The sequence below is a fragment of the Rhinopithecus roxellana genome, chromosome 8 (genome assembly GCF_007565055.1).
Source record: "Rhinopithecus roxellana isolate Shanxi Qingling chromosome 8, ASM756505v1, whole genome shotgun sequence".
NCBI lineage: Eukaryota > Metazoa > Chordata > Mammalia > Primates > Cercopithecidae > Rhinopithecus > Rhinopithecus roxellana.
This window is the reverse complement of record NC_044556.1, coordinates 103,984,005-104,010,583: the sequence shown is the minus strand read 5'-3', so window position 1 is coordinate 104,010,583 and position 26,579 is coordinate 103,984,005. Positions and strand designations below refer to the sequence as shown.

Genomic DNA, 26,579 nt, shown 5'->3' with positions numbered 1-26,579 from the left:
GAGGGACCAAGGCAGAAGGACAGACAATGCTGAGAAGCCTAGCAGCTCAGGGAAAGCAGAAAAATGGCCACTGATTACAGGAGAGAGCACTGGGCATACAGTAGACACTCAACGTCTTTTTGAATGAGTTGAAGAAGACAGGGAGGTAAGGTCTAGAAAAAGTCTTTTTTTTTTTCTTTCAGAAAAAAAATTAACTTTTAATGTTGGAAATGCCAGCGTAAGAAATCAGGCTAAAAGGACAAGAGAGAGAGGATGGGGGAAAGTGAACACAGTCATGGAAGGGACCATTCTTTTCCAGAGACCAGTGGCTTGATGGGAGAATGAGCACACAGAACTGCTGCAGGGGTCTGGGCTGCAGATATGTGGATTCTAGGTTCCTCTGAACAACAGGTGATGGGTTCTCTAGGGGAACATTAGTTTGAAGGGACAGGAAGGGAGAGGGAACTTTTAGCAAAGCTGCTATCAAGAGTAGACCGAATTGTGGTGAAAGATAGACAAGAAGTACACTGAGAGGCCAGGAAGACCCACGCTGAGAATGGGCCTTGTCTACCAGGCACTGGATTTCTCCACCACAGATGTGTAACACTGAAACATGAGAAGAGAAAGGCTTCAAAGAGGGTAACAGGAGATCATAGGGGAGGACAGGAGTGAGAGGGGTTAGAGTCCCGGAGAGGGTGCTACCCAGGGAGGGAGACTGGACAACTCCCAGGTGTGGCCACAGGGGACTCACCATCTTCTTATGAGACTAACAGGAAAGAAAGGGGCCTAGAGCTCACCAGGAGAGATTCTCAAGATCAGGGGTAAGAGAAAAAACAATAAACTTTCCAAACTATACAGGTCCTTTTCCAAAAGTGCAATGGCAACTGTTTTCTCCGTCTTGCAGAATAAAAACAAAAAGAAAAGTTTTGGAAAGTATTTTAGAGGTATGTAGGAAGCCCCGTTAGTGCTAAGGAAGCAAGACATTGGTGTCTGTCACTTTCATTCAAGAGCACAAAGAACCATGCCGCACAAAAGCAGGACTTTTAACAATGCCTTTGATACTGTTGGATCATTGAATCAGTGACAAATCAAAAATGGAGTGAAAGCCTTTTCCTTCCCAAGCTATGCACATGCACTCATAGAGCTGGATTTAACAGGATGACTTACACGAAGATAATGCTTTATGCTCAGAAGGACTATGTAAATATTTGTAGGCAAAGAGGGTTCTTGGATGAATGAATAGTCATTTACTGCTTTCTGATGTCTTAAAAATATTTTTAAAGCGAAGACTAAAACGGAATTTTGGTAGATTTTAATTCTTCATGGAAACTAGAAGGAAGACCCAGAGGATAAATTTGAGTATCCCATTTGGGAAATTTGGTTTCCTGATGAAGAAAAAAAAATGTTAATTTTTTTCTTTAAGTGTTACACATATTTTAGAAAATTGTTTTGATATTTAAATGGATCACTTACCAACCAACATTTCATCCTACTGGTTCCCTAGCCATGTGAAATCATCAGACATTTCCTGAGATTTCTTTAAAGGGACAGCTTTCTGGGTACCACTGCAGTGATTCTAATTCAGGAGGCCTGAGGTAAGGCCCAGGAATATGTATTTTTTAAGTGTCTAAAGGAATAGTGAAAGTGGTAAGCGCGTCGTACAATTAGCAAAGTGCAAAACGCATGTATTTAGATTTGCATTGTACAAAATTTACGAGTACATTGGCACTGTTCAACTCCAGTCTCAGATTTAAGCCTAACTAGTTTCATTTGGAAACCTAATAAATAAGGCTTCAGTTTTAGTTATTCTGCCTTAAAAATACAAACAGGCCTCAAAATAAGGGGGCAGTACACTACAAATTAATTTACTAGTGTGTATTCTTCCTTTATCTTAGGAATCTATCCCATCGACTCTGACGGCACCGGCATGAGACAAGATCTCCTTCGGTCAGTTGTCACAGGGAACATTCAGCTTTCCCTCTCCAGGGGATGTGCCACAGGAAAAAGACATATGGATGTGTTTAATGGGAATTGTAGAAACTCGGGAGTTCAGCAAACTGTTCACAAAATCCAGGGTGTAAATTATTTTGAGTTACCTGAGAAGACAAAAGCTCTAAAGTTAGCTCAGGTAAAAGCCAAAGCTCTGCTAGTGATCTGCTAGAAAAGGGTGGGGGGCAGGCAGAGACATGCAAAGCAGGTGAGAGTGAAGGGCAGTAGACAGCAGAGGGGGCAGAACAGAGGCACCTCCTTAGCCCTAACATCAGAGCTGCCTGGCACCGGGACAGCCCCGACTGACTGAGACCTTCTGCTTCCCAATCACTGCTTCGCAAATACATGTGAGAGATTTAAAAAAGAGAAGAAGAAGAAGAAGAGGAAGAGAAAGAAGGAGGAGGAGGAAGGAAGAAAGGAGAAGGAAGAGGAGAAAGGAGAAGAAGGAGAAGGAGAAGGAGAGGAGGAGGAGGAGGAGGAGGAGGAGGGAAAAACGACCAAAAACAATATCACCAAATAAACACTCCCACATTTATTAATATCCATTGCAGAAAACTATTAACTTGAGTCTGTCAAGTTACTAGAAAACTGTACTTTCTGGATACCTGTCCTGAGTAAGGCTAGAGGACAATGGTGGGGCAGGTTATTTTAAGAATTTCCTACATATTAGGCTTGATATGTTTTGAGGCTATAATGCAATTGTGCTGTACTCGAAAGAAAAATTAAGTTACTCCCAATATTTTATCAAAAATTGACTAGGGTGTTACCATACCAAATCAGAAATACTGCTAAATGAATGCCTTGACAAAATACACGTTGCCATCCACATCATTTGGGTTAATTTCATTTCCCAAGGTTAAAGGTTTTCATAAAGTCTCCTACAACCATCATGTACAGACATGTCCACCACACTGCATATCTACTAGGACTCTTCCTGCTTATGGGAGGCAGGTTTGCAATCATTACTAGAACTCCACGCAATGTTTCAGTCAGCTGACAAATAAGAAGCGTGCTTGCAATAATCTCTGAAACGACGGCTTTCAAACTTTTTTAACCTCTTATCCACAGTAAGATACACACACACACACACACACACACACACGTATCTAAAACTGAAACAGATATTTCCTTAAACAGTTTTTATCCTCACAATGCATGATATGCTTAGATACATTCTACTCTATTCTGTTTTTTTTTAAATTAATAGGCTTTATTATTTATTTATTATTTATGGTAGTTTTAGGTTTGCAGAAAAGTAGAACAGAAACTACAGAGAGTTCCTATATACTATCTCTCCTTTCTCCCTTCTCACAGTTTCCTTTGTTACTAATACTTCGCATTAATGTAGCATATTTGTTACAACAAATGAACCAATATTGATATATTACTATCAGCTAAAGTCCATAGTTTAAATTAGGGTTCACACTCTGTGTTGTACATTCTATGGATTTTGACAAATCTATAATGTTGTATCCAGCATTACAGTATTATACAAAATAGTTTCACTGCCTTAAAAATACCCCATGCTCCAACCTATCCATCCCTCCCTCTACGCTAACTCTTAACCAGTCATCATTTTACTGTCTCCACAGTTTTGCCTTTTCCAGAATATCATATTGCCAGAATCATCCAGTATATAACCTTTGAAGCCTGGCTGCTTTTATTTAGCAAAATCCATTTAGGGGTCCTCCATATCTTTACATGACATGACAGCTCATTCTTTTTATTGCCAAATATTCCATTGCATAGGTGTGCCACTGTTTATTATTGCATTCTATTTCATTAAAAAATTGGATGTGAACACAGTAAACTGAGTCTAGAACCTAAAACTAATTAATCAGCCATATCCATAATTTGAAACATACTGCCTAAAATATGTTGTTAAGTGCTTGCTAAGACTGCAAAGGAGCAGACACTTTGGCCTCTACCTTAGAAGTTTATAATGTTACTGAGAAGAGCAGCCTATGTATGTGACATTTAGTAACAAAAGCACAATCACAATGCAAATGTTAACATCAAAATGAAAGTAGAAGACATTTAAGAATAGGAGTTCTTTAGTTCTGTTGAGCATTAAGAAGAATTGGCAGGTGCTGGGATTTAACTGTACAAGCAGGACCCTTCTGTCACTTACTGATCGGGAGACCGGGGAAGGTTATTATTTCTATGTGCCTCCATTTCTTCATTTGTGAGTGATATAATAGTAATATCTATCTCACTGGGTAATCATGAGAAGTAAATGAAACCATGCACACATAGAGCTTGGTAGAGTATGTGACACGTAAGAAGTCTTCAACAAATATTAATCCATTACTACTGTTGTTGTTATTATTTTTGAGACAGGCTAGAGTGCAGTGGCACGATCTCGACTCATTGCAACCTCCACCTCCCAGATTCAAGCAATTGCACCCCAGCCTCCAGAGTAGGTGGAATTACAAGCATGCACCATTATACTGGACTAATTGTTTTTTATTTTTAGTAGAGCCTGGATTTTGCCATATTGGCCAGGCTGGTCTCCAACTCCTGGCCTCAAGTGATCCCCCTGTCTCAGCCTCCCAAAGTACAGGGATTACACGCATGAGCCACTGTGCCCAGCCATATTAATTTATTATTATCATTACTAACCACTCTATCCATCTTGCATAATTGTCTGGAATATAGTAAGAGTTCAATAAGTTTTTTAATATATCTAGACTAAGGACTACACTTATCTTAGGCTTATTTGCTCTGTGGAAGCTTGTCAGAAGAGCTAGACCATGAGCCCTGAGGAGATGTATGTGATTTGGTAAGTGTAGGAAAGAAGAAGGTTGTAAGATGCTGAGGAGATAGTATAATACGAGGCTGAAAAGTAGAAAAGTAAAAGTAACATTTGGAGGACAGTAATCAATTTCATTAAAGAGGAGAGTTAGGGACAGGTGTAATGGCTAATGCCTGTAATCCCAGTATTTGGGAGGCTGGATCACTTGAGGCCAGGAGTTTGAGACCAGACTGATCAAATCAGTGAGAACCCCATTCCTACAAAAAACAATACAAAACAAAACAAAAACCATTGGCAAGGGTGAACATGACGGCATGTGCCTGTAGCACCAGCTACCTGGGAGGCTGATGCAGGAGGATCATTTGAGCCCAAGAGTTGGATGCTGCAGTGAGCTATAATGATACCACTGCACTCCAGCCTGGGCAACAGAATGAGACCCTGTCTCTAATAAGTAAAGAAAAACAAGACAGTTAGAAATTAAGAATGAGAAACTTACAAAGATCACTGGTGGTCTTTGCAAATGGCAGACATTTGGACTTCCTCTTTCAATGAGTATGAGAGGACAACCTCAGTTGCTGAAATAAAGAGAATAAAGTCCTAATGCCCTCAGGTATCCACTGTAGGTAATGAGCTAACTTCTCCTCTACACATGTTGGAATGGTACTAGTTATGCACTATCCTTTGGAGAGTTGGGGAAATACACTTAAATAATTTTCTGTGGTTCAGCTGAAGAAATCTGAAGCAGATGTTTATTGTCCATTATGGTAAGCACTTGCCAAGTGTGACATTTCCAATTGAAATTTAAGAAAAAGAATTAAAATTTCCCTTCTTCAAGTGCCACTAGTTGCATTTCAAGTACTCAATAACCACAAGTGCTTGGTGGCTACTGCACTGGATAGTACAGACAGAATATTTCCTTCATCATGGAAAGTTCCCTTGAGAAGGGGCTCCAGAGACTAGAGATGCACCCGTGAAGGGGAGGAATGGGACAGTGGCTGGAAGAGAGACACAGAGTGAAGGGAAGTGGAATTTGCCCATATAAATCCATAGGGATCTGCCAGTCCTTCCTCCAGACAAGAGGGAGACATTACTGTTATTGGAAATCTTGGGAACGACTCAGATGGCAAGATCCCAACCAAAAGAAGATAACAGCAGAGAAGTGGCTTAGAGATGAAGAGAAAACATTTCTTTCTCCCCAGAGACACAGGGAGCAGAGAACGTGTACAGAAAGAGAATATAAAGCAGAAGATGTTGGAACTCATACCTGTTAACTTTGAGCAAAAGGAAAAACAACCACTGAGAATAAAGAAGTTAAAGTGTTTTCACAATGTGAATATGGAATGGATTTATTAAAAATCAAACCAGGGCCAGGCATGGTGGCTCACACCTGTAATCCCAGCACTTTGGGAGGCCAAGGTGGGTGGATCACTTGAAGTCAAGAGTTCAAGATCAGCCTGGCTAACATGGTGACGCCTGTCTCTACTAAAAATACAAAAATAGCCAGGTGTGGTGGCACACACCTGTAGTTCCAGCTACTCAGGAGGCTGAGGTGGGAGAATCGCTTGAACCCAGAAGGTGGAGGTTGCAGTGGGCCAAGATTGCACCACTACACTCTAGCTTGGGTAACAAAGCAAGACTTTGTCTCAAAAAAAAAAAAAAAAAAAAAAAAAAAATCATCAAATCAATAAAATTATCTTGAAGAAGCTATGAGATGATGTTCTTGAAGGTATACAGTTGCTTTTCATGACTCTTCAGCTTTTAGTTGCTAAAAATCTTTGATAATGTGCATAGTCCTTAATCAATCAGTAAGTTATTATTTATTAGGTCCCAATATACTAGATGTTTTGGGCAACCATATATTCAAGATGTAAAGTCTGCACGTACAGAAAGCACCATGAGATCTTGCATTAGGCATGCCAACTCCCTAGCCTCATGTTGCAATTCTTGGCTCTTCTGCCTCTTGCAGGTATCACAAATCAATCTTGACATTCCTTCTAGTTGAGTCCAAAGAAGCCTCAGGATATTTTCCATCACAACACCCACTATTCAACCTACTAGGTATTATGAGAAATACAAACTATTTTTAAATTTGGTACAACATCAGAATTGTGTTGTCAGTCAAACAGAGGAAGCCCATTTTAAAGCTAACAGATTTATTTTATGATACTAAACTCGCTTTATTGTTTGAAGCCCAAAGAGTCAATCCATCACTCAGATTAAAAGACAAGATCGCAATAGCTAGTTTCATATTTATTAGATACCTAACTCTCAGTCTCAGGAACTTTTCTTTCTTTGAGAGAGAGAACTATCAAAAGAGCAAATTATGAAATTTCAAATTAAAATTAACAAGAAAGGCACAGACTGGACCGCTTAAAAATAGTCCCCAAAAAGTGCATTCCATTGTTCTCACTACTTTTTTCCAGAAATCCTACAACAATGTAGCTGTCAGAGTAAAAAAGATTAAAACTTCCAATTGCAATGTCTCTCCAAACAATTGTGAAGAATGGTGTAGTTGTACTAATTATGTAAGAGATAAATGAAGCCCACAAAGTAAGTGAGGGCATTGGAAACAGATGATGTTATTAATGTAATCCTGCTAAATTTTAAAGGGCACCTATAAATGTGAACATTTTTCTCAGGTTCAATGATTTTCCTCTCCATACTTCAAATCACAGGATCAAAATGGGTATTCAAGTGGTTTTGTCATAGAGATTTAATGTCTAAGATATTTCTGATGGAGGGAAAAATGTCAGAATATAAAAAGGCAATTAAGAAAGAAAGCTTTGCAAATGCCTGTTCTTGTAGCAACCTTGTGTAAGAGTTCATATTAGTTGTTGCTGACTTTTCTGTGTTGAGTCATCAAAGCCCATAAATGCTGAACCTTCTTTGTTAGCTCAACTTCATAATGCCAGGCTCTGCAGGGGGAAAATTTTGGCAGAGTACTTAGTTGTTCTTTAGTCTCTCTTACTTTCAGGTAAATGACCTGGAACATTCCAAACTGAGTGAAACAGTATTAAGACTATTGTCTTCATTTTCTTCAACATGCTTATGTAAAACTGGACAATTTTACAAGGGCGGTAATGTAGAGAGAGCATTAGGACATTTCGGGTATTCCAGCACCTCTTCACATTCCACTGCAAACTGGGAGACTCCAAAATAATTTTGTACAATGTAATGTTAGTATATACAGTTTTACTGGATTTGAAATGGTATGCACATATACAAATATCCATGTGTGTGTAAATGTACCTGTTGGCTTTTCTTGTGAAGGACCCTATTTAAATTCTAAAACTAGGTCTTTTGTACCAGTATAGCATTACAACATCCTTTCTTTTTCTTAAAAATGTTGACAGCAAAGATTACTTGCTTTTTTAAATGACCCTTATTTTCAAAGCCAAAGGTTCATACTTCTATGTCAGTTTTCTAAACTATTTTGAAGTCCAAATTTTTGAGAACCGTTGGTATAGAAGTAAAGAACTCTTTTGTATGCACAATCACGAACATATTTCAAGGAATATATCTTTTGGAAATAAAACAAATAAATTATAAAAATAAAGTATGATTGCGCTGGTTGGAAAAACATGTTTTATAATAATATATTTGTTAACTCATATATGTAATATTTTCATTACCAAACATGTTAAAAAAATTAAAAAATAATTTAAATCACCTATAACCTCAACACCACAATTTTAAATTTTATTTTATCTTATTTTATTTATTTTTTAAGATAGGGTCTTGCCCTGGTTGGAGTGCCGTGGTGTGATCATGACTCACTGCAGTGTCAACTATCTGGGCTCATGTGATCCTCCCACCTCAGCCTTCCAAGTAGCTGGGATTATAGGTGCATATCACCACACCAGCTAACTTTGTTTTGTTTTGTTTTGTTTTTTAGCAGAGATGAGGTCTTGCCATGTTGCCCAGACTGGTCTCGAACTCCTGAGCTCAAGTGATTTTCCGCTTCTGCCTCCCAAAGTGATGGGATTGCAGGCATGAGCTACCACACCTAGCCTTTTTTTAAAAAAATATTTTATTGAAAAATTTTAGATTCGGTGGGGGGTACCTGTACAAGTTTGTTACACAAGTATCTTGCGTAATGCTGAGGTTTAGGCGTCTAATGATCCCATCTACCAAATAATGAACATAGTAACCCAGAAGTAATTTTTAAACTCTTTTCCCCTCTTCCCTACCCCTCCCATTTGGGGATCTCTCGGATTTATCCTTTCCTTCTTTGTGCCCGTTTGTACCCAATGTTACCTCCCACCTATAAGTGAGAACATACAGTAATTGGGTATCTATTCCTGCATTAATTCACTTAGGATAATTGCAACATCTACGTTGCCACAAAGGACATGATTTTGCTCTTTTTTGTGGCTGCATAGTATTCCATGGTGTACAAAAGTATCACATTTTCTTTATCTAATCAATCATTGATGGAAACCTGGATTAGTTCCACATCTGTGCTATTGACAAGACCAACATTTTCATGTCTCTTCTTTTTCTTTGTATTTTCTTAATATTTATTTTTACAAAAAGGGCAATTGATGTGAAATCAATTGTTTATTTTACATTACTTTGGAAGCCTTTAGAAAGATTGTCCATACAGGTGACGTGTTTCAAAATTACACTGATATTATACTGATTGTCCAGGACAATTAACTAACTTTAGAGATGAAAAGCCAGATGGACAGTAAGGTCTTAGAGAAAGTGAGATGAAAGCACCCAATCCTTTGCTTAAAAAATCATACTAAGAGAAAGAGCTGGCCCAGAGCCATGTGCATAAGGTTTTCCAAAATACATTTAATTTGGGGCTCTATGAAAATACCTTGAAACTAGGGACCTCAAATAGATTGTGTTAGAAAGGCAGGAATAGGTGAAAGTAAGATTATCTCCCATTCAACAGACGCAAAAAATCTGACTCAGCCCACAGTCCAGGAGGTCAAAGAAGAGACTAAAGTTTTTGATGAAGCCTTGAGCTCTATTGTTAGGTCTTGTACATTTCTGTAAGAAATGAGAAACAGTTTGACTTGACTTTGCTTGGCCTTTTGGCCTGCAAAAATACTAAGACAGGATGACATTTCGGCTACAAATTTTGCAGCTGTGTAATCACTGGGGTCTGGGAGACCTTACTATACTTGGTTCAGCATTTGAATTCCTTTTGAGACCTAGACAATAGAACTTATAATTAGCAGACTACCACAAGTCTCAGAGTATGACACATGAATAGAGCTCTTCCTTTTCCTCTTTCCCTGCACAAGAACATAAAAATAGAACAAGTAACTAGTATATTTGTACTTCTCACAACTTTAATAAAAAACATATCTAAAGATGGAACTCGGTAAGAACAACGTCCCGTAGTAGATGAATTATTTTTATTTTCTTATAATACTGTGGCTTATTGTTGACATGAAAAAGTAAATGTGAACCTATGAGAAAGGGACGGGTCCCAGTTGTTGTCCTTCCCTTTACATTTCCAGTATTGCAAATCCAGCTCGGGGCCTTCTTATTTTTCCTAGGCCACTGAAATATCCCCTCTGATTTAGTCTCTCCACTTATTCTCGCTTTGCTCCAACTCATTCATGGATGCCAGATGAATGTTCCAATATCACAGCCCTGATTATGTTCATTCCCAGTTCAGAAACAGTATGTGGGCTGGATGTGGTGGCTCACGCCTGTAATCCCAGCACTTTGGGAGGTCAAGGAGGGCAGGTTACCTGAAGTCAGGAGTTCGAGACCTTCCCGGCCAACATGGTGAAACCCCGTCTTCACTAAAATTACAAAAATTAGCCAGGAGAGGTGGTGTGTGCCTGTAGTCCCAGCTACTTGGGAGGCTGAGGCAGAAGAATCACTTGAACCCAGGAGGCGAAGTTTGCAGTGAGCCGAGATCGCAGCACTGCACTCTAACCTGGGTGACACAGTGAGACTCCATCTCAAAAACAAAACAAAACAATACAGTATGTGACTATTCATCAGAGGAAAAGTAGGAATTGAACACTCAAGGTTCCTCAAAATCGAATCCCTCCTTATTTTTATAACCTATTCTTCTCTCCAATCCTGTGCGATTGAGTTTCCAGAGAAGTTTCTTGGCTGGGTACAGTGGCTCACACCTGTATTCCCAGGATTTAGGAGGCCTAGGCAGGAGGATTGCTTAAGCCCAGGAGTTTGAGACCAGCCTGAATAACATAGTGAGACCCCTATCTCTCCAAAAAGTATTTTTTTAAAAATTAGCCAGGCATGGTGCCTCTCATCTGTGGTCCCAGCTACTCAAGAGGCTGACATGGGAGGACTGTTCGAGCCTGGGAAGTTGAGGCTGCAGAGAGCTATGATGGTGCCACCGCACTCCAGCCTAGGCAACAGAGCAAGACCCTGTATCATAAAAATTTTAAAAAAATTAAAAAGAAGCTTCTTCACCCTTTCTTCATGTGCTTCAAGCTTTGCTGCCTCTGTTTTTTCTTTGTTGTTTGTTTGTTTGTTTTGTTTTTCTCCTCTCTTGCTATTTCCTCCAAAAAGATTGCAACTCTCTCTCAAGATTCTGTTTATCCCCCAGGCCAACCAGAACAGTCTTGACTCTGAAGCCCTGCACACACACGACCAGAGGCAGTCACTCCTTCCTCTGATCCTCCATAGAAACTCTCCTCTATGCCTACTTGTTTGATTTTATCTTGCTCTTTAAGTGGATGTGTCTTATTTTCTGCTACTGGATAAGGGAAAGGGCAGAATGCTAAAAGAGCCCTTGTAAGTTCAGACCATTTTTGAAAAACAGACTTTCTGGTATCTACATGCAGAGGCCTCTGTATCTGAAGAAGCAACCACCTTGCCCTCCTTCCCATCTGCAACCAGCTTGGCTCTTTGACAAAGACTCCGTCCTTGACCAAACTTCAGTCAGGCCCTTCTGAAGCTCCTTCCCAAGCAGGCCCCTACCTTGGTACTTCCGTTTCTGTCTCTGCATCACTCAGTTGTAGCAAGATTCCTGCTAAATCGGTTTATCCAGAATTCCCCACCCTCAATATCGGATCCTCTTCTGTGTCTGATCAAATTCCTCACTCCTCAACATGCTCCAGATGGCATCTGCTCACTCTGCACTGTCTGCAGCTAGAATCCCCAAAGGTCTGTTTCCTAGGAATCCCCCTTACTCGTGAGGCTTCCTCTCAGGAATTTTCCATCCGCTGACTCCAGGCGGCTCCCTGGCTACACATCCGCACTTGTCCATGTTGTGTTCAGAAGTGATCCCATTTCTATGCGGAGGTCTCTTTCCCCCTATTGTAATAGTCCTCAATAAAACCTGACTTTTCCACATCAACTATGGTCTGGCTCTGGTTTTTCATGAACACTGTCCAAGGGCAGGGGGGATGGCCCTATCAGTCATTCACACCACATATTATTATAAATGATATATATCAACACTTCACATTATCAGTCTCTTACATTGAGATGATTCTACTTGTGAGATCTGCCATCTTAACTTCCACAGAATAGCTCTTAACAATGAACGTAATACTGTCTTATGGACCACTTTGTTTGGTTTTCACAACTTTATGAGCTAGGCTGATGTTAAAAGCCCATACTATGAAGGATGAAAATAAGGCTCAAAGAGGTTAAGGGACTGATCCATAGTAATATAAGTAGAAGTAACATTTAGCAGTGAAGGAAACTCAGAAAGATTATTAGACCTATTTGCAAGTCTATGCCTGGAGGTAAATCTTTTTTTTTTTTTTTTTTTTTCCTGTCATAGTGAGCATATGGTTGAGAAAATAAAGAAAAAAGAAGATCACATGGAGAATGCTTCTTCCTCACTACTTTCTTTTGCTGTTGCTCAGCAGAGAAAAAAATAGCAAAAAATGGTAACATTATTGAACAGTTACTAAGAGGTAGGCACTATATAAACACTTGATATGTAACTACCTTATTTATCTCTCATGGTAGTATTCATGAGGTGCCTATTATTATACCACACAGGTGAGGAAACAAGATTAGAAAATTAGCTTGCTCAAGGTGGAATGGGGATTTGAACCAAGATCTATGTGCTTTAAGGCCCACATTTCTAACCTCATTGCCAGTGCTTCTCAAATTTTCATGTGCCCGTGAATCACCCAAAGAACTTATTAGTTGCAGATTCGGACTCAGTAGGGCTAGGGTGTTGCAGGACACAGAGGACGAGAGAGACCAGTACAGGTGAATACAGGAGGATATTTATTTTAAGGTATGCACTGGCTCAGTGGATTCACATCCAAAATGCTGAGCCTTGAACAAAGACGGAGTGGGGCTTTTTATAAGCAGGCTTATAAAAGCAAAACAAAGGCCGTTAATCATACAGTGCATAACTTGGGGCCTTGCATAGCTGGTGGCCTTGTAACTGCAGTGAAAGAGAAACAAGAACTGGCTAAATGCAGACATTTGTAAAACATAGTCATGCTTAAGAGGCCTGGGAAAGGAGTATCAGTAAAGGAATTTGTCTTTCTCTCTTTTTTTTCCCCTCAGCCTTGCTCTGGAGGGGTGGGGTGGGGGTGTCTGGAGCCCACTCCTTTGACTTTGGCTTTTCAGACAGCATCGTCTTATAACTGTCCTTATAACTGTCCTTGAAGTGTCCTTGAAGTGCTGTGCAGGGGAAAATTTGTCTCTTTTTCTTTTTAACCCTTACTACAAGGGTAGGGTCTCAGACTCTGCATTTCCAACAAGCTTCTAGGTGATGCTGCTGCTGCTGATCCTCAGACCACACTTCGAGTACCAACTTCTCTACACTCCCCTCAGAAAGTGCTGGAGTTAGTCAGGCAACTCACTGGAGTTCAACTCTAGGGACTGGCCTGGGAAGGGGAAGAAGTGAGGAGAGAGGAACCCGCATGCTGTCTTAGCCAAGTCTACTATTCCATCTTTTCTCAACACCCCAACACCACTCTCTGTGCAAGGCTTTATTGCCTCCAGCTTTAAGTCATGCCTTCCTTGTTGCCTAATAGGAAGCGCAAACATTTTGAAGCAGAAACAACATTGTTTTGGGTAATACTTCATGACGTCTTTTATACCACACCCTCCTTCTTCTGTCTAAGACACAATCCTGTCTCCACCTACACTACTTGCCTTTCACAATGCCTTTCCTTAGTTCTTTTATTTGACACATCAGCTCATATAAGATATTCTCTAATTGTATCTAGCTTTCCATCACTAAGCATCAATTTGTATTAAATTTGTTTATAAAGAAACAAATAGAACATGTTAACTACTTTTTTCTAAGATGGGGATCTCTAACATAAGTTACACAAGCTGCAAATATGGGTTTGATTAATTCATTTATTCATCCATTACTGTTCAACACCTACTATGTGCCAGGCACTGAGCTAGGTTTGCTGTCATGAGCCTTATGATTCCATTTGGAAATCAAAACACATGATGTTAAGCATATATGTATACTTACATATTTACATGTATTTACATATGTTAATGCACACATATTTTTATGCATATATGTCTATACGTATTTACATATATTAATGTGTGATACTACAAAACACAGAATTTTATATAACTGAATAAATTTACTTAGTTGTAACTTTTGTGCACTGATTCAGATGCTGTGATATACTCCAGTAATTAATGTTGCTTCTCAATATAAAATCTCATTACATTTAGTTAGCTTCTGCAGATACTTGCTTTTGTATGTTCCCATGCACACACAAAATCTCCTCTCACTTTCAGTGAAGTGAAAATGAATCCATTTTTATTAAATTTATCATTTCAAATGAAATGCTTGTCCTGGGCCACATTGTCGGGCTTTAACTGTCTTCCTCGTCTTACAAATTAAGTTTAAAACTTTGCCTCCAAATCACAAATCACTTTCTCTCTCCAAATCTTCCTTAGAAAGTTACCAATTTCTGTGGCTGCAGAGTGAAGCCATTCCTCATGGTCACTCACACTTCTTTTTTCCCCTTTACTCTGTTTACTGTGTGCTAGGAGCTTGACATGCAATTTATTTTTATTCTCACAATAATCATGTCTGACAAAGTGTGTCATTGTCTCCATTCTACAGATAGAAACTAAGGCTTATAGCAGTGAAATACTAACTGCTAACATTGGCAGGCCATGACATATATGTAGCAGGCATTACACTATGAAATTTTCAGTATCGTCATCCATTGCTCACCCTGCCTATAAGAAGAATCATTTAATTGTCTCCACGTTACAGAAGAAGTGTGGAGGAGGAAGGGCTTAGTGCTTAACCCAAACTTACACATCAGTTACCAACAGAGCTGAGAGCCAAGTCCAGAGCCTGGGCTCTTGCACAGGACAACTCCCAGTTCGCCTGACGAGAGTCCCACAGCTGGAAGGAAGGTAGCAGGGTCAGGACACCAAGGGCTGTCTGAGATCAAAGACCTTGAGCTCGGTAACTGTGCACATGGCTTCTTTCTTCAGAACCATTCTTCTAAATCCAAAGGATGGCTTTACATATTTACCTTATTTTAATTGGATGGAACACAGTGCCCTGCTGCCTAGTATCTTGTAGTTAGGAAAAGGAAAGTAATAATAATCTGAGGACTGCCTTCTTTTCTGATTATCCTTATCTCTTCACCCACCAGCATCTGTGCCATGAACTCTTCCTCTGTCCCCTGCACCACCCAGGGAAAACCCACCCCACTGTCCTTCTCCTGCACTCAAGATCTCTACTCCTGCAATAGTCCTCTTTCTCATCCATCCTCAGTTTATCCTTCCTTCCTGGGTTACTTCCACCATTTCACAAATAGGCGTTAATATCTCCTAACTTAAAAAAGCCCTCACGTGGTCCCAGGTCCTGCCTCTTCCATTGTTCCGTAGCCGCTATCACACAATGCTTCTTCTCCCTTTTGAAACTGAGCTTACTTATGAGGTCATCTGTATCAACTGCCTCGAACTCCTGAATTCCGATTCTGCCTTTTAGCTCATTTCAAATCAGACTTACATCTTTTCTATTGTCTTAGGTCCATCTGGGCAGTTAAAATACCACAAACTAAATAGCTTATAAGCAACAGAAATGTATCACTCACAATTCTGGAGACTGGGAAGTCCACAATCAAGGCACAAGCACATTTGGTGTCTGGTGAGGACTTGCTTTCTGGTTCATAGACAGTGCCTTTCACTGAGTACTCACATGATGAAAGGGGCAAAGAAGCCCCCTTGGGCCTCTTTTATGGGGGCACTAATCCCTTATAACCTCCCAAAGGCCCTGTTTTCTCATACTACCACCTTGGGGATTAGGATTTTAACATATGAATTTAGGTGAACAGAAACATTCAGACCATAGCACCAACGGCTGCAAACATTTCTATAATAAACATTGCATTACTCTTATAATCAAAATATATACAATGTGTATATATAATACACTATTATATGTGACACTGTATATACACACATATAGATGGGTGTGTATGTATACCATAACCCAAAAATACTGTGACTCAATAAGACTATGGATATATGTCAATGCTATTAATGTTACTATCTATAATTCCTACACATCAACTGACTCATGTATCAGTCATGTCCATTCTTCATTCTTGAGACTGAACATCTCAATCTGTTTGAATCTGCTTCCAGAAGATTTTATACAGATACAAATTTATCATCAGGTCAGCATGAGCTCTCTGACTTACTGGTGACGCTGTGCCGGTCCCTTCCACTGTCCCAGTTCCTTCCATGCTCATCCACTGTGAACAATCTATCAACTGACTTCCATTCCTTCCTCACATCATTGTTTGAGACAAAACTTAGCTTATCCTTGAAATCACCATATTCCCTTTAGCTCTCTCCTCTCCAGAAATCCCCCTCTTTCACTACCCAGATCCACATGGAGGGGTGGGGCTGGCTCACCTCCACTGACAGCTATTTCTAGATGAACTATTCGTGCATCCAACTGCTTATTCTCTTGTGTTGTCCACACTCTCTTGTTATACTTCCTCTCAAAACCACTTACATATCAGCAGTGCATTCTCTACCATGAAGGAGCTGCCTTTATCTGAGAGTCAGATAAAGATGTGCGCACAATGGCAATGAAGGGTGAAAAACCTCTAAGTCAGTGGCTCTCCAGGAGCAAAGAGAGAAAAACAAACTTAGACTTGGGGAAAAGGGAGCAAGAAGAGACATCCCACACATACTTTGAAGCATCGGTGAAAACTATTAAAGATAAGTCACGATTAATAACAGGAAGAGACACTCATGAGCTTGGGGGTGGATAGGGCAGAGCAGCCTCCTAGAGAATCTTTCAGGGTAGAGGGTAGAGTAGAAGTTAGGAAATGATGAGAAACGCAACTTGAGAATTAAGCAAAAATTAAATAACGTGCTGAGGAAACTAGTTTCGTTTTTTCTTTTTAAGTCAGTGGGGACTCCGATTATTTCAAACTGTGAAATAGTTAATATTTACTGTGGGCTTACATTGTGCCAGTTACCATTTCCACGATACTCCTGTGAGGTAGGTGCTATTATTTTTTTCCATTTTGTAGATAAGAAAACTGAGAGACATAGAAGCTAAGCAATTTTGAGCCAGCTAGGAAGTGGCTTAATTTGAATTATGATTACTTTTTTTTTTTTTGGAGAAAGAATCTCACTCTGTCGCCCAGGCTGGAGCGCAGTGGCACCATCTTGGCTCACTGCAAGCTCCGCTTCCTGGGTTCTCGCCATTCTCCTGCCTCAGCTTCCTGAGTAGCTGGGACTACAGGCACCCACCACCACGCCCGACTAATTTTTTTGTATTTTTAGTAGAGACGGGTTTCACTGTGTTAGCCAGGATGCTATCGATCTCCTGACCTCGTGATCCGCCCGCCTCGGCCTCCCAAAGTGCTGGGATTACAGGTGTGAGCCACTGCGCCCAGTCGATTACATTTTCATTTCAGAATGATAAAGGGATGTTTCTCATTTTTGAATTGTACCTAGGGTAGAGATATGGAGAAGTAGGGAGAAGCAGAAGACCTCAGTTTTGCTATTCTGGTTTTGGGAGTATAGGGTGAAAACCCATGTGGAGTTGTCCAGCTGGAGATATAGATGTGGACTAGGGGAAAATGTCTAAGCTGAGGCACAGCTTTGCGTCACTGGACTGAAGGTCGAGTTAAGTAAAGTATAAAGGAAAAAATCTGAACCAAATTTTGGGGGGTGGGAAGGGAAGGAAATCATCAGTTTAGCAGTAGATAAGAGAAGAAAAGGAAAAAAAGAGAAAGAAGAAAAGAAGGAGAGGAAAGAAAGAGAAAGAGGCTGATGAGATGAAAGAGGAGATTTAAGAAGAGAGAGGTTCCTTCGAATCCAAGAAAAGAGAGAATTTCAAAAAAGTCAATAGTAACGAAATTTACAGAGGAGTCAAAAAAGTTAAGGACCAAAGATTCTTGAGGGTTTATCAATGAGAAGGTCTTTACTCATTCTGGCAACCACAGTTGGAGCGATGTGGTGAAACTGCAGTGGGTGGAGGAGGTGAAGGGAAGATGATGAAATTGAATTGGATAAGTGGGGTCATGGATGGTAAGAGGGAGAGAAGGCAGGTGAGACTGAAATCAATGGAGCGCCTAAGAGGAGGTGTTTGTGTTTTCCTTATAAATCAAACATTTAACTATGAAAGACAAATAATGAAAAGAATTAAAAAGTGTGAAGACACAGGAGAGGGCAAATATAAAACTGTTGTACAAAGCCGTAAGATCCAGATTTCCTCGTGGTGTCTTCTGAGTCTATCCTTTCCTCACTCCCGTTGGTAGTTTTCCGTGTTTAGTCCTTCATCTCTTCTTACCACAGAAAAGTGACGTATCTATGCATTTCTCCACCCTCGGTCAGTTTCCACATATTGTTGCCCAGTTAATTTTCCTTAATGTTATTCCTCTACTCAAGCTCTTTCAGTGTTATTCTGTTACTTTCAGTGGAAAATCAAAGTTCCTTAAGATATACAAAGTCATTCTCATTCTGGCCTTGCCTGCCTTTCCTCATCCTCATAACTCACACACTCACATCCACACACATCACAACTCTGAAGCTATCACTTGCATTCAAATTCCCACCCATGATCCCTTGCAGTACCCTCTTTCTGCCTATATAAATCCTGCCCTTTCTCAAGTCTCATATTATATCACCTTCTTATAGAAGGCTATCTCTATGTCCCTGAAGCCACATATTACCTTTTATTCTACCTTAGCATGTCAATTAACATGTCATTTCCATGAACATTTTCCAACAGTGCTTATATGTGCCTATCACTGTGAAAAACATCCAAACATGCTAATGATATAGACCCCGACAACTTGGTCACGTGACTTCTATCCAGTATCATACTTAACAGCCATAGCATTTTAAAAAAATACGTGTATAGCTTGTCATTAATACTGGACTGCAAGTTCTTCTTTCATACACATAGGCCGTGTATTAAAGCATTAGAACAGATCAGCTACATGGTCCATTTGGAGAACATATAACAGGAATTGAATAAGTATTCTGCTGAAAGGACATGTCAAAATTGGATAGGGTTTGCAGTCTCAGAATACTAAGAAATTGTGTAAATTGAATTTTATTTTTTTTCTGTGATACTCTAGATTGTGAATATTGCACATGCATTGCCTTTTCCTTTGGTCAAATTATAAGTTCTTTTTTTTCAAAGCATTCTTCTATGTGCTTTGAATTTATTTCTCCTTACACTTGCATGGATTGTGCATGTTGTTTAGTACAAATGTTATGCTTTAATTTTCAAGTCCGTTTCCAAAACTTTTTCACTGTAAGCCCCAGAACTCTCTCATTTCTCTTGGAATGTAACTTAATTTCTCCATGTTATGGAACTATGTTAAAAACTCTCTTTTAGTTAAAAAGTACCACCCACAAACCTTGAAGCTGTATTTTTATGAAAGTAACCACCTCTATTATTTCACGTGACTACTCCCGGTTCTCTATGGCTGTTCTTTAGCTATATTTTTTTGGTAGCCATTCCATTATATTTACTTTATTTTTGATGTCCATATTTTGATACTATTTTTGTTTTTGACATAGACACTATTTTATAATACATTTTGATACCTTAACCTCTCCTAGCTTTTCTGCACTGTGTTTGTTTGGTGTATGACATCACATAGGTATCTGTTTCCCAAAAGTTTCTTTAATTTAAAAGTACCATCTATTATTTTGTTTTATTTTTTGTTCCTGGTTTGGATTTTCTTTTCCTTTCAGTCCACATGTTCCTTTGGCAATTTAAGGATTGCTTCTTTAAAATGCATTGTTTTCATCTGGGCCATCTGAAAAGCTGGATTTTGGTTTTTAATCTGAGATCATATAATGTACTACAACGTCACTGGAGGACTACTGTGTTTACTATCTCCACTGAATGTGCCATTTTGAATTTAACTATCAGGCTTCCCACATGTTGTCCCACAGTATCCTGGTGTTCAAGAGAGAAGCCAGTACCCTCAGACTCCAGCAGGCTGGCAGGACTTGGGCAGGGGCCCTAGTCCTCAGAGGCGGGCATAGCTGAGTGCATCTGGTGCTGTGCCTAAGGTCTAGTCCAGCTGCAAATACGGTGGGGACACTTGGCTCCTGCTGTTCTTCCATGATACTCTGAGCACAGCTGAGGGGGCTCTGCCATCCAGATATCAAGTTCAGTGCCTATCACAGACAAGGAGCTATGAGCTGATGAGGAAGTAGCAGTACAGGTTGAACACCAGGGAGCATGGTGTTCAACGGAGAAGAGGAGGGGTGGGAAGGCCAGGCTGGGAATTCCTGCTGAAGACAGTTGTCCCAAGCAGGGACCACTTCTCCGTCTTCACATCAAGCCAATACTTGGGTGCAGTCCCCAGGCCATGGGACCGTGCCTTGGCCCTGCGTATCACAGTTTTGTTACTCACAGTGCAGTCAGCTTCATCAAAGTGCATCAGCTTCATCTGAAACCTTGTCAGAAATACAAAGGCTCAGCCCTTCTGAATCAGAATCTGTATTTTAATGGTGACTGTATGCACATGAGTGTTTGAAAAGCACCGTGTCACAGGGTCTACTCTGGCCTTCTTCTCATCTCTCTCATCACAACCCTCTCCAAGGAATAGGCCGATGAGAATTTTGGTTCCTTCTAGACCAAGTTTCACATAACCAGGTCCTTGGAATTCTTTGCCCTAAAGCTCACAGTCCACTCCCATTTAAGGCATAGAATAATCTTTCACTGATACATTCCCATTGTGCGCCTGGAACCCAAATACGTTTGTGATCAAGGGATAGGCATGAGGACGTGGGGAGAAGCTGTTTGGGCTTTCAGGCTGAGAGTCCACATGCAGGCTCTGAGGCTGAGGACCCTGGGGGAACAGGACCGAGCCAGGGATGGGAAGAGGGGTGGCTGGGAAATGGGTGTAGACCTAGGGCTTTCAATTGCACTTTTGTTCCTAGTCACTTAGTCTATTATCTACTTGTTCTCACAAAGCATCAAGGATTGAGTCCGCTTCTGTCCATTTGCAGCTGATATGTTCTTTTAGTGATTTCAAGCTATGTGCAGGGTGAGGGCTATAAAAACATTTATGCCTTCTAAGAATTTTTCAAATACTTGATACTAAAAGGTTAGGATGGGTTCCAAAATCATTTGCCTTATCCCAAGAGGTTTCAACATTACATTTGTCAATGAAAGAAAGTAATAGCTGTTAGAATCTTTAAACATAATTTCAATTACAGGAAACTTCTGAATGGCTATAAAATAGGTTTTACATTTTCTGTCATCTACTTGTCCTTACAAAGCACCACACAGATAGTGACTATCAAGACTTTGATGAAATGAAAACCATATAGTAAATATCAAAAGCCTTAAAAATGTGTGTACCATTTGATCAAGGAATTTCATTTCTGGGACTATATTCTAAGGAAGATATTCAGGGATATGCGTAGAAAGTGATTAACAATGATTTTCATCAATATTACAATTTTTAACGTGAAATACTGGAAATGATCAGGAATATTTACATATGTTACAGAATATTATGCACATTTTCTGTGAATATAAATATAATGGCATTTAAAAAGAATGTTTAGTGATGTAGCAAAATGTTAGAGCAGAAAATAAATTTACAAAACCAAATAAAAGACTTTGAATAAGACCATTGATCAAGAATTACAGGTCATCATTTCTATATACCTGATAATATAAATTTATATAAATGTATGCTTCTCATTCAAATCTTTGAAAAGATTTTATTTGGAAGTTCTATATGAATTTAATACTTAGTATTCCTCCCAATGCTTTTTATTTTCTCTTCTTTTAATACCAAAGATATAAGCTAAATTTCTTTGACAAAATTTCATATAGATACTCCAAAATCCTATGTAATATGCCATTCAAATATTGCCATTTTATGCATAGAATAAAGTGGAAAAGGGTAAGAAGTATGTGGCCAGCCACACACAGCTGATGAAGAAAAGCTGAGGTACGCAAGGCAGGCAGGGTTGGGAGGGATACTATACTGCACGTTACATGTAGTATGTTTTTGGATCACAAGAATCTACTACTTCTGACTTTTATTAGATGCACATTCTTTATTAAAGTGGGTGCCCTTCCTTTGCACAATTTTAAAAACAGATTTTTCTCCTCAACAGATCAACTTCAATTTTTTTAACATTTTCCTAACATATGATTATCATCTTCCAAAGACCCAAAAGTGCTGTCAATGTGACAGAAATTAGAATGTAAATATTTTACAAACAGCTGTCAAATCTCAATCGGCAGCAAACAAAAAACGCAGGAATTGCTGTAATCTAACCACAAGGCTATATCATTTAACTGACAGATAAGACGTTTTTCTAGCTTTCCTTTTCCTGTCAGTATTTTTAATACATTAACACCATGTGCCATTCTGGATAGTCACTGTGACAATTCCCTTGAAGACAGAATAAACTCTGAAATGCGCTAAGGGAAATGCCTGGCACAGGGACTGACTTTTGTTTCACGGGATATTTTTCACAGTCATTGTTATCTGGAATGTTTGTTACTAACATGGATTAAACGCCGGCATCAAGGGAATATTGTCATGCCCATAAAAACAGGGAAAATTTTGCTCTTAGCAGTTCAATAATTTAGTATTTCATTCCTTCGGGCCTTCATTCAACAAACATTTCTCATTGTGCACGTGCCAGGTTTAGCCAATAAATCTATGTAAGATTCAAAGAATGGAGCCCTGTCACCCAACATCATAGATCAGAAATGCCACTGAGTAAAGATCCCTGAAACAGTCCCACCCAAGGATTTACTGCTATTTTCTATTTATACCTCTGTCTGTCCTCTGTTCTTCCTATATTGTTTCTTCATCTTCTTCTTTCTCTGTTTTTCTTTTTTTTTGAGACGGAGTCTAGCTCTGTCGCCCAGGTTGGAGTGCAGTGGCTCTATCTCGGCTCACTGTAAGTTTCGCCTCCTGGGTTCATGCCATTCTCCTGCCTCAGTCTCCCGAGTAGCTGGGACTACAGGCGCCCGCCACCATGCCCGGCTAATTTTTTGTATTTTTTAGTAGAGACAGGGTTTCACTGTGTTAGCCAGGATGGTCTTGATCTCCTGACCTCGTGATCCACCTGCTTCGGCCTCCCAAAGTGCTGGGATTACAGGTGTGAGCCACCGCGCCCTGCCTTTTTTTTTTTTTTCTTTTCTTCTCATCTAAGCAAAAGACACATTGGGGACATCTATAAGAACTGCTTAATTTCTTTTAAGATATTTAACATAGGGTATTTTCTGACTCTATATTCATTTACTCAGCAAACATTTACTAAGCTTCTTGCAGGGAGCAGGCATCGTTATAAGTATGGTGGTTTTGGCAGTGAAGAAAACAGACAAGGCCCTGCCCTCATGGAGCTTAGATCATATTATAACGGGAGATAAATAACAAATTATAAACAGGTGCGACAGATTTATCATGTCTTACCTAAATCCCTTAAGTGACATATGTAAGTATTTTGTCCATAAGGGGTTATTTTCATATGCCTTAAGAAATAAAACTTCCAGTTTCTAAAGGGAATTAAACCTGGGTGTCCGAGATGGTGGTTATTGAGACAGAGTGGTTAGGAGAGGTCTTGGCAGTTGAGATTTGACTGGAAGGGTCAAGTAGTAAGAAGAGCCAGGGGCTCAGTGCCAGGCCCCCAAGGGCAAAGAACAAAGAGAAATATTCAATAAATAAAGACAGGGAGGCTTGGAGTGTAGGAAGAAAGAGAGAAAAGTACAAGTAGAAACCAGATCATATCAGATTTATAAGTCATGTTAATGCATTTGGATTTGATTCTAAATGTAGGGGAAGGAATTGAAGGATTTTGAGCAGGTCTCAAATAGGAGAATAACACGATCTACCAGAGGCTTCCCAAAGCAGACGCTGGCTGTGACAGAATGTAATTTTGTGTGGTAAGAATGAAAGCCATGTTGACTAACACGAGGCTAATGCCATCGCCCAGGCAAGACAAGATGATGGCTTGGAGTAGAGTCATAACAAAAGAGACAAGGGATTCAGGATGTATTTGGAAGAAATAAAAGGAAAATGAAAAAAACTGGTCACTCTTAGGTTCAATGGACAGAAGTAAAAACTGTTGCTTTGAGTAGATATCAGAGTATTTCCCTGCATTAGCAATGGAGACCCAAGAAGTTAAGCTAGTATTTTGTACTAACAGCCCATCAGAATACCTTACACCATCAATTTACAAATAAGCAGCAAAGGTCCAGAGAGGTGAAATGGCTTTCTGTAATGCCAAAAATTGCTGGGCTGTCCCCTGCATTTCCAGTCCCTTATTTTCCAGCCAAAAGATGTTTCCATTATCCAGCTCCTCCATCCCCCAAGTCAGCTCAGTGCCTTATGCAATGCCTTGTATTAACGTTCTTCAGAAAGAAATTTCATTTTATGACTTAGTTTTTAAGCTATATATATATATTTTTTTTCTGAACCAAGTCAATAAGAGTGAATTAATGAAGATAGTTAGGCAGAGAATACTTAATTCTATGATTGTTGGGTAAAAGCTGAGTTTTGGTGACCATATTTTGACCATTAGTTCTAGACTTTTATTTCAAAAAAAAAGAAAGAAAGAAAATAAGATGCTCAGAATTAATATTTCCTTTACCAACTTTCATAGGCAATTCCAATATAAACTGATTCTCCCAAATCAGATCTGTATTTCTCTTTTCCTTTTATTTTCTTTTTTCTCTTTTCTTTCTTTCTTTCTTTCTTTCTTTCTTTCTTTCTTTCTTTCTTTCTTTCTTTCTTTCTTTCTTTCTTTCTTCTCTCTCTCTCTCTCTTTATTCCTTTCTCTTTCTCTCTTTCTCTCATTTCTGTTATACAGGAATAGACTCAGTTCACTTAGTTTTACAAATGGAAAATATAATAGAAAGTCTGTGCTATTGAAGAGCATTGTAGTCAAAGGGTTACTGAGCTGACAATGCCCACTGCCTAACTGTAAAATCTAAACAGCAATAGGACGGGCTTCTGGAACCAGGCTGTCAGGGCCAGCATTGAGCCAGCTGTGTACAGGGATCAGCCTCTGACAGGTCCAAGTTCAAATCTCACCTGTGCCAGTTACTACCATAGGACAAGTTTCACAGGACAAAGTTCTTCACATCTTAGGGCCTGTTTCCTCATACATCAAATGGGAATAAAAATACTCGACTTAATAGTATACTGTGGTGTTTAAGTAAGATAGGGTAATGTGTCTAGCATGATATCCAGATATAAATGTTACTGAATCAGCTAAGGCTCCATTTGGCTCTGAGTGTCAGCAAACCTAATAAGCTCGTCTAAATTAGGGACTGTATGTGTCTCATGAAACAAGACATCTGATGGTGGGCTTGCAAGAGCTCAAGCTCATTTTATCCTCCCGCTCCAGTATCCCCAGTTCGGCTTTCGTTGCTGTGATTGCAAGAAGGGGTGGGGGTCAGGGGCGTGATTTCCTGATAGAATGATGGGATAGGAACAAAGGAAAAAACATTCGAAGAGGAATCTCCTCTTGAAAGTCTCTCCCCAGGGACCAAGACTGAGAGCTCATCAGCTGGAGCTGAGTCACATGGCCACAGAAAAAGAATCTGGGAAGATGAGAATATTTTTTAGCTGGGCACTTTGCTGTCCTTACAACATCAAGATTTTATTAGGAAGGAAGAGGATAGTGATAGGGTTTGGCTCTGTGTCCCCACCCAAATCTCCTCTCCAATTGTAATCTCCACGTGAAGAGGGAGGGGCTCGGTGGGAGGTGATTGAATCATGAGTGCGGTTTCCCCCATGCTGTTATTATGATAGTAAAGGAGTTCTCATGAGAGCCGATGGTTTTAGAAGTGGCAGTTTCCCCTGCACTCTCTCTCCCTCTCTGCTGTCACTATGTAAGACATGCCTTGCTTCCCCTTCGCCTTCTGTCATGATTGTAAGTTTCCTGAGGCCTCCCCAGCCATGTAGAACACAATTAATAAATTACCCTTTTGTTTCTAAATTACCCAGTTTCAAGTAGTGTCTTTATAGCTGTATGAGAACAGATTATATAGGGAGGTTGGATTTAAGGTAGGATGTTAACAGTGTTTGCTAGATAGATAAAACATTATTAAGGATAACATCAAAGAAAGATTGAGCTTTTCCACAGTGTTGCTGTTTATGTTCACAACCGTATTTGTACAGCATTCTGAAGAAAGACAATCTAAATCAAGGAATAATTCTTAAGCTTCTAAGAATTAGACAAGCTACACGATCCTATGTATGTACTAATAATTCAAACATTTTGCAATATTTCAAAAAATTCCACATTGCTACAGTTAAACACAAATGTGCTTTTGAAATAAAGTTAACTTATTTCAAATCTCAATCAACATGCCTTTATTTCCATTTTTAAACTGATGAGAAAATGAACACACTTAGCTTTATTAAGACACAAAAAATTGAGCATGACTAAAAATGGTAACAACTGT

The 26,579-nt window shown here is 39.6% G+C and overlaps 1 protein-coding gene across 2 annotated transcripts in view; it reads right to left on the bottom strand.

Moving 5' to 3' along the window:
* CHRM3 (cholinergic receptor muscarinic 3) overlaps positions 1-26,579 on the bottom strand; it is a 505,898-nt gene that overhangs the window by 241,822 nt on the left and 237,497 nt on the right. The gene's annotated exons all lie outside the window — the stretch shown is intronic.